This window comes from Haemaphysalis longicornis, unplaced genomic scaffold (assembly GCF_048455015.1).
Source record: "Haemaphysalis longicornis isolate Haplotype H1 unplaced genomic scaffold, Haemaphysalis longicornis Haplotype H1 scaffold_8, whole genome shotgun sequence".
Classification (NCBI taxonomy): Eukaryota; Metazoa; Arthropoda; class Arachnida; order Ixodida; family Ixodidae; genus Haemaphysalis; species Haemaphysalis longicornis.
The window spans coordinates 121791123-121800074 of NW_027526445.1; the positions used below are offsets into that span (position 1 = coordinate 121791123).

General features: G+C 46.7%; 1 protein-coding gene across 3 annotated transcripts in view; it reads right to left on the reverse strand.

The window, feature by feature from the left end:
* LOC144149196 (uncharacterized) overlaps positions 1-8952 on the reverse strand; it is a 135916-nt gene that overhangs the window by 13567 nt on the left and 113397 nt on the right. The gene's annotated exons all lie outside the window — the stretch shown is intronic.

An 8952-nucleotide genomic window follows, 5' to 3' on the forward strand; every position in this document is an offset into this window, starting at 1 on the left:
CGTCGCGTATTTTGTTTTTACGAACGGCAATCAAATTGGCAGTTATTGTTTCGTGCAATAGCAAAGCAAAGGGGCATTACATGCCTCCTCGTGGCAAAGAACTCAACACATCGCACTTTTTCACCCTTCTCCTGGTAAGTCAGCGGGTCAAACCGTCGAAAACGAGAAAAAAATAAGAAAAACACTGTTTTATCGGAATCGTTCGAGCTTGACGAACCAATGAAACCGCGGTATCAGCATGCTCAGTTGTTATCAGGCGTGGCGCTTTGCTTTCCTTCCCCCATCATACAACCAATGGTCGCCGCCGTTTTTCTTTTTTTTTTTTTGGTAAAACACCATACATTTTTAAAATTTGTGACATGATAGCGTGGCGGCAGTGACGGCCAAGACAGTGATAACGCAACAAACAGCTCCTGAGTTAACATTAAAACACAGAGCTCAATTATGGTACTAAAAGCGATGAACGTAAAAAATATTGTGTGATGTTCTTTAGTTGAACACAAGCCTTTCGCTCGCACTAGCATCAACGTCCCTTGGTCTCCTTGTGGCGGTGTTTTTTTGTTTTTTTTTTCTGGGGGCTTCAACATCTACTTTATTACTAGAATACCTAGTAGGTGTTTCTTTATCTTTTGTTTAATGTGTTGAATAATTTGGTAGGGACATTTGTAATGTAAGCGTCAAATTGCACTCCATGTCTTCAAAGTTATAAGCTCACGCGTCACTGATTGCTTACGTTTCTCCTACAAAAATAACATGGCCATTGCACGGAGAATTCCCTAAATGTAGAATAGGACATCAGTGCCCAAATTAGAAGATACAAACTAGTCAAGTAACGTATTACTGCTCAACGCTCATCAGATAACTTAGAAACCTGCTCAAAATATTTTTTTCTTTCTGTCTTGACTGTTTACGCGACTGAGTGACTTCACTCGAAATATGTTGTAGATGTTTTAGCAATTTTTCTTAATTTTGCCTGAGCCCAAGGACGCGGGTTCGAATCCCGGCCGCGGCTTCCGGTTTTCTCATGTAGGCGAAATGTGTAAACGCCGGTGTGTTCGAGATTTCTGCGTACGTTAAAGATCGCCAGGTGGCCAAAATTAATCGGGAGCCCTCCACTACGGCGCGATTCATCGCCTGTGTAGCGTCGGCGTGTTAGACGGCATAATCAATGGTTCTGTTGCAACAATAAAAAATTCGATAGCCACTTTAAAAAAATTAGCCCCATCTTCCCGAAGGGAACGCTAAGTAGATGCGGAGGATCTCGGGGTTCCGTTGTGTTCGTAGAACTTCATCGGAAGAACGGAGTGAAGTGGAGTCAACCGCAGCAAGCGCTGAACAGAACGCGCGCAGTGCGCTACCCGATTTACATTCAAGGTTAAAGGAGAGGAGACGGGAGGGGGAGAGATGCGCAAGCGCCCAGCATTCGCGCCGACGAAGCTCAGGGTCCGCCGCTCGCTTCAAGCGTTTGCGCTCAGCGTCGCGTGCCCTCCGCTGCGCAACTTTGTCTTCAGTGGACATAGCGTTGCTGTTAGTTTGTGGGGTGGTGCTGACGCTTCCTTGCGCCAACCCACTAACTGACGGGACTGTTGCTTCCATCACACTTCATCGGAAGAACGGAGTGAAATGGAGTCAACCGCACCAAGCGCTGAACTGAACGCGCGCAGCGCGCTACCCGATTTACATTCAAGGTTGAAGGAGAGGAAACGAGAGGAGGAGAGATGCGCAAGCGCTGAGCATGCGCCGCGAAAGCAGAAGCGAGAACGCGGGAGAAGCGAAAGCGAAGTGCACGCAGCTGGTACGAGAGAAGAAGTGGCGGGAGTATTGGGAGTATCGCGCAGCTGTGGGAGAGAGTGAAGGAGGAGAGTTGCGCATGCGCAGTGTGAGTGCGGACGCCGACGCGGAACATGCCCAGACTATAAGATGCACCGCATCTAAAAAAATTGCTACAAAATCCACACAGAAACGGAAAGACGTACCTGCTGCGTCGAGAAAATCACGTAGTGCCGCTCTCTGCTGCCGATAACTGCAGTGTTCGCTCGGCCAAGGCCGGCCTGGACGCGTGCCCTGCCTGCGAGCGCGTCCAGACCGGCCGTGCAAGTGCTTCCAGGAACGAAGGGAAGAGAGAAAACGCTTATCGGAATTGTTGCTGGGCCGCTTAAAGAGCCAAGCGATACGATAAGGCGAACAAAAAGATCACCACAATGGGCGTATCGGTATCCGCACTCCTTTTTGAGTTACGCTTTTATTGGCCACGGGTATCAGATCCCCCACCGACATTTTGTTATCTTGGCCACTTAAACGAACCTCTATTTTTTTCGCATATTTTATTATCACGACACTGTTGAAGATGCCTTCTTTTGTAGGCGAAGGTGCCTTGACCCGCGATAACGGTGGCTCTTGATAACGGTGGCTGTTGACAACTACGCTCACATATATTGAATTTCGTGAACACATGTATGCAGCTATGAGCAAGGGACCTTTCCCACAAAAAATAACGTTGCAAAACACCATGATGTGTGAAACGGCGCTGCTGCTCGGCGCAATGAACACCAGTGCAACACAGAAGTAACACCAAAGGAGGCGTTTACAGAGTAGCCGCTTAGAACCCAATCACCTTTGATTGATTGTTGGGTTGATCGCGCCGACGCAACGCAGGCGATGAGGCGCGCCCTAGTGGAGGACTCCGGATTAATTTTCACCACCTGGGGATCGTTAACGTGCGCCGAAATATCGTACACACGGGCGTTTTAGCTTTTCGCCTCCATCAGAAAAGCGGCCGCCGCGCCGGGAATCAAACCCGCGACCTCGAGTGCTGAGCACCACAACGCCTTAGCCACTGAGCCACCGCGGCTTCTAGCCAATCACCTCTGCTTCTCTCTTTTCCCGTGACAAATATGTTGAGAAACGTGCCCTTAAAATTGTTTTTCTTGCTGTTGGGCTCTCGTTTGGAATTATAATTGCCGCAGGACGGGAAAAAAAAGGAGGCACTGCATATACGGTGTTTGCTTTGCGATGCAAAGGAAACAACTGCTAAAGAGCACCGGCAACCATATCCATGGCAGGTCTCCGGTTGCTGCATTGGGCGGCTCATAAAGTAAGTAGAACACACTGTTGCGCAAGTTGGTGCATATTTGGTAAAACTTAGCGGGATTGAAGAAGGACGACGGAAAGACGACAAACACAAGCGCTCAGTCGCAACTAGTTTAATTGGAGGCATCGTCTCATATAGATACCCACAAAAGCTTGGTGTGGGCGAGTTGGTTGATTGGTGGGCGAGTATTATCGCCGAGTAATTTTTTTAGCATAATATACGCACAAATTTCCCGGAGCATGCGCACAAAAACACAACGAGAACACACTGGTAAGATAACTGCAATACAGCAGCTTCCAAAAATCTAAATTCACTCGCACGCAGTAATGTCGATGTCTCACTGACGCACTGGTCCCCTTGTTGATGTGAAAGGCGTCTAAAAGCTCCCTGGCCATTGTGTTTTCACTTTTGCCCAGAATAGTAATCTTCTTTCCGAACGGTCTGCATTTCGACTGCAAAGGACTGAATGGCCTGCACAATGCGCTGGAAAATGCGCGCCCGTATTTTTGTCTAGTGACGAACTGTGCTCGCGTGCCCTATATATCATTGACACATGTGCCCGTCTGGCCGATATAGGCCTCGCCGCATGAAAGCGGTATTTCGTACACCGCTCCAACGTCACAATAATAAAGTTCAATGTCTGTCTGTCTGTCCAACGTCACAGGGCACGTATCGCTTAGCGTGCTTCTTCTCGCACTTTTTCTTTTTTCTGAGGGGGGGGGGGGGGGGGGGGAAGGGGGCTTTCCAAAAATTTACATATATGGGTAGAACAACTGGCTTCTCCTCAGGCTGTTTTGACAGCTTTTGGCGAGCATGGCCGTAGGATTTTCTCAGCAAAGCAATTCATGGTCGGACGAAAACCTAAAATTGATATCCAAAAACTGCAAGGAGTTAATGGCAAGGCAATTCATGCGTAAATGCAAGACCCTTCCCGAGCCGTAAAGTTAGTTTTGCGGACTCAGTATAGTTAGGCGGAACTTGTTTCTTTAAACAACTTAAAAATTGCCCACATATCTAAAGACACACAGAATATTCTCATTGTCAAATTTTAAAAGGAAGTCCCGATCAACACTAGCAAGAAAAATATTGCACAAAACTGGCCCGACACAGGAACCGATACAAATGCCGTGTATCTGGATATACCTGTGTCCTTGAAAAGAAACGTATGTGGCATCTATGTAAAACTCTAATAAGCTCATAAAGCTGTTCACAGACATACCACATGTATTCTGGAATTTTATCACACCATTCACGTCATTGCAATGCATGGCAGAGGCGAGAAGCACCGCATGAGGCAGTGAATAAAAGAAATCCTCAACATCAACCGAAAAGGCATACCCTACTGAGCTGTCATTTTTAATAGAATCAATTACTTCTTGTGAGCTATTAGTGATAAATGGGTCATCGATGATAAGGTGATCTAGATGCTTTTGTGCAAACCTGCTAATATGTGACTGCCAGGATCCCCGCTCGCTTGCAATACACCGAAAAGGCATCAAGTCCTTATGGGTTTTTGCACTGAAGAACACTTGTCCTACCCTACATGTTGTCCTGCCCTATATGCAGTTGTCCTACCCTATATTCAGAGAGTCACCCAAGTGCATGTGGTGTTTTCCGCTCCACACAAAATTGGTCACCTACGTGCGCAAATTTCTGGCAAGCCAAAAAAAAAACTGCGAGAAGAAGCACGCTAAGAGATTTGTGCCCTGTGACGTAGGAGCGGTGTACGAGATACCGCTTTCATCCAGCGAGGCCTATATCGGCCAGACGGGCACATGTGTCAATGATATCTAGGGCACGGAAGCACAATTCGTCACTAGACAAAAATACCGGCGCGCATTTACCAGCGCATTGTGATCAGTGCAGGCCATTCAGTTCTTTGCAGTCGAAATGCAGACTGTTCTTAGAGAATATTACTATTTTGGGCAAAAGTGAAAACACAATAACCAGGGAGCTTTTAGAAGCCTTTCACATCAAGAAGAAAGGGGACCAGTGCGTCAGTGAGACAGCCGTATTACCGCATGCGAGTGAACTTCAATTTTTGGAAGCTGTTCTCTGATTGCAGTCATCTTACCAGTGTTTTTTCGTGGTGTTTTTGTACGCATGCTCTGGGAAATGTTTGTGTATATATATGAGACGATTCCTCCAGTAAAACTAGTTGCGAGTGAGCGCTTGTGTTTGTCGTCTTTCTGTCGTCCTTGTTCAATCCCGCTCTAAGTGTTACCGAACATGTTCCGCTCGTTTTCTGTGGTTGTGTGTGTCTCTGTAGCCATTTATACTTTTTTCGCTATGATACCCGATATGAATGACATTCTTTAGCACAAGCAAACTCCGAAAATTCCAAAGAACACCGAACCCGAGGAGAGAAACACCACATTGCGCTTAACGTACGGCACGTACTAGAAGAATAATCTTACCTTTGTCTTGAAACCTGCGCGGCAAACCGTTCGAACACTTATGACGAGCGGAGGGGTATTGGAAGAATTCCGGGTGATATTCGGGAGACCAACTGCACGAAGCACGTGATAATAACAAAGGAGGTCAACACGAGCTCCCGTTGGTCACTGGCTGCGTAGAAATATATGCAACAGTACGAAGTTGAAAAACGTTGAGCATTGGTGTATGCGTCAGATGGCTTTAAACTGCGAGAGGCGGTTGCACCGAAGGCAAGCAATGCGCTGGTAAACGCGGAAGTTTCGCGCGAGAAAGACCGTCGACACGGCCAACAACTCTGTCGACCGTGCATCGCCAAGCGGCGTAAGCCGCAGAGCGATTTTTGGAGACGAGGGGCGCACTAAATGAATTTCTAATCTACCGTCCTGCGACAGAGCGCTTCTGAATTACAAGTACAGGTGGCGCCGCAAGTCGTTGGATGTGATAAACGTGCTAAACCGATGGCGGCCCACTGACGCTTCTGAGGGGCCCGCAGGGGGAACGGCTGCTCTTCGCCGTAGTCTCTACGTTCAAAGTGTGCTTCGCAAGGGTAAACAGACAGCATTAAAGACGCTTAACAAACAGCTCATGATTTCGTCAGAACCTCGCTGTGTCGTATGGATTAGGATTATATTTTAAGGCCTTACAGCCCGCGTGGGCGAGAAGGGTACCCATCTGCGATAGTTTAAATACATATAATAATTAAACTAATAGTAAGGTGTTATTGCATTCCAAGAATAATATTATAATAAAAAAGGAAAGTAATTGTGGTCTTAAAATAAAACCACAAAAATAGCTTTGAGGATTCGAGCTAGCACAAGGAATTATCTCTCCACGACGGCATTTTCTTTATGTCGCCTGATATTGTCATTGCATGCTGCGCAAAAGGCAAGAGATCTCTTCGTCCATCTCTTTGACTCTTGGACCATCACGTGTTGTGGGATCACCCTATTAATCTTGTAGCGGCCAACTTTCCAGAACAGTTGGACTAACAAACTGAAGCAATACATCTCACGTATCGTGAAAGTCAAAATTTAAAAACGCTGTGTTTTGGAGTCACAGAAAATATTGTTCTTCTGTCTGTGGAAACACGTAATGAAGTCATTGACTCGGCCCCCTTATATTTCTCTTGATCTTCTAGTTACTAAAACTGTCTTAGGGTCAAAACATTTGCCGACAAATCAATATGCTACCAAACCGAGGGCTTTAAAGGAGCCATGAAGAACACATTACTGCCATACCAGCGTCTGAGTATGTTCAATGAAATCATTCGTTGCCGCGGGGCGCTTACATTAGCTGCCGTCAGCAGAGTCATAACAATCCCCGCGGGAACAAACCAACACCGCTGTACAGGGTGGAGACAACCTTTGAACGGTCCCGTGCCGCCGCAATTGGGCCAACGGGCTCAACGCGTTATTCTTTTCGTTTCCCACGAGACCTAGCAACGCGAAACAGACAATATGATTCAAACTTCTTCAGTAAACCGCGGTGCGGCGATAATTTTAGCGCGGTTTTGACACAATAACTTGCTTCGGCGGCGAGCGAGCAACCGAAAATGGCGGCGCCAGCGTATACGTGTCTCTACCCTGTACGGCGGATGCGTGAATGAAGGTACTCTAGGCTGCAGAGCGGTCGGTTCCTGTGATGTCATTTGGGACCACAAAAACGCACGATTGAGCGGGAAAATCAAAATTTTAACCTAAATTGTTTAATTTCTCAGTGAATAAAGCAGCGTTTGTATCCGGACAAGCGCTGGGGGCACTATAAAACACGAAATCTTTCGAATAAAACCAACTTGCATTTTCTCTTCATGGCTCCTTTAAAACAAATGCCTTTGTAGCGTGAGCTACACTGGCCGAGCTTGAGCAGTTTCGCGTGTCTCCTGGACAGCCGTGCCGCAGATGCGCGAGGAGCAGTGACGTATCACGGCGCACAGCTGGCACTGCCTTAGCCGCCGCCGCCGCGACTGGACTGGATCGGATCGGATCTGATCGGATCGGATTGGATTGTATTGGATTGGATTGGATTGTATTGTATTGGATTGGATTGGATTGGATTGGATTGGATTGGATCGTAAATCGTTTTAGCAGCAGTAAGCATGATAATTAGGTGATCCTAGACCACCAGGAAACCTAAGAATAACCAGCTGAACCTTAGCTCACGCTACGTGTATCCTGGCATAGCCGAGCTATGCCACTGTTAATTTTTTTTCTATAACATTGAATGTCTATTTATTCGGTGAGTTTATTCAACCGGTTTCTGAAATAACCCATACGCGCACGAACAGTTCAATACTCTTTGCGTTTTCTGGAAACTCACCCCTTAAGAGGTTTCCTAAATCACACCTCATTTTGTGGAACAATCCCCCGGACAAAATAACCGAGAAAGTAAACTTGAACTTCGGCCAACGGCATTCAGGCGACGCTTCATTATCGTTATCAGATCCAACAACAGCAGCAACGGCCTGTTTAAGTCCCCTGTAGGATGAAGGCCTCTCCCGTTGACCTCCACCCGCTCCTGCCCCGCTCTACCCGTCTCTATACTTGGCCTCCGAAATCGCATTACATACAAAGCCTGAAGTATAGAAAGCATATACGTTTGTTATTTCATTTCTCCGGCATGTCGTCAACTTCACTGGAAAAGCTTAGATTATAAGCTAGATGGGTGTACGTTTTTTTCGAAGCAGATTGTTTCGCTACAGGCAACATGAACCTGGCCATGGCTGTCAAGCGGTAAGCTATGATGCGGTGTATGAGGGAGATTACAGCAACAAGGTGCCTCCAAGAGAGGACTGCACAGCACCGAAATGGGACTCCAGTGGATACAAAGCACTACGGGGAAAGGTATGGGAAGGGGCTTGGAAAGCCCTGTAGGCATACTTCGATGACGATGGTGATGATTAGTCGCTGTCCCTTTGAAACGGGACGTCGGTTGTCATTAACAGACTGGCCTGTTTTATTCCCCTTACTTGCCCTAATCTTAGCTAACCAACAAATTTTGCCTTCCCATGCTCCCCCTCACCCCTGTTTTAAACTCTAATCGCTCTCTTCCCCATTTCTCATCCGTTTCATTACTCCCCCTACGTACCCATTTCTTCGAGGCAGCCAAGGCATCCCCACCTCGCGCCCTATTTCACCATTAGGACACAAAGGCATGCTGTTTCGGCAATCATCGAGAACAGAGATTGGCGAAGTCATTACGGCCAGAGTTATTTGCTGAAATGGAGGTATAACTACCAGTCTTTCAGTATAAAAAAATTTTATCGCTTGTTTTAGGATGGAAGAAGTGGAAGAAAATCCATCACGACATGTATACTTCTTCAAAATTATGCCGTTGCCTTCTAGTACGGTTCGGAAGTAACATACCTAATAATTTTTATATCCACATTATACCGCAATTCAGAACTGCAACGTTGAAATATACTACGT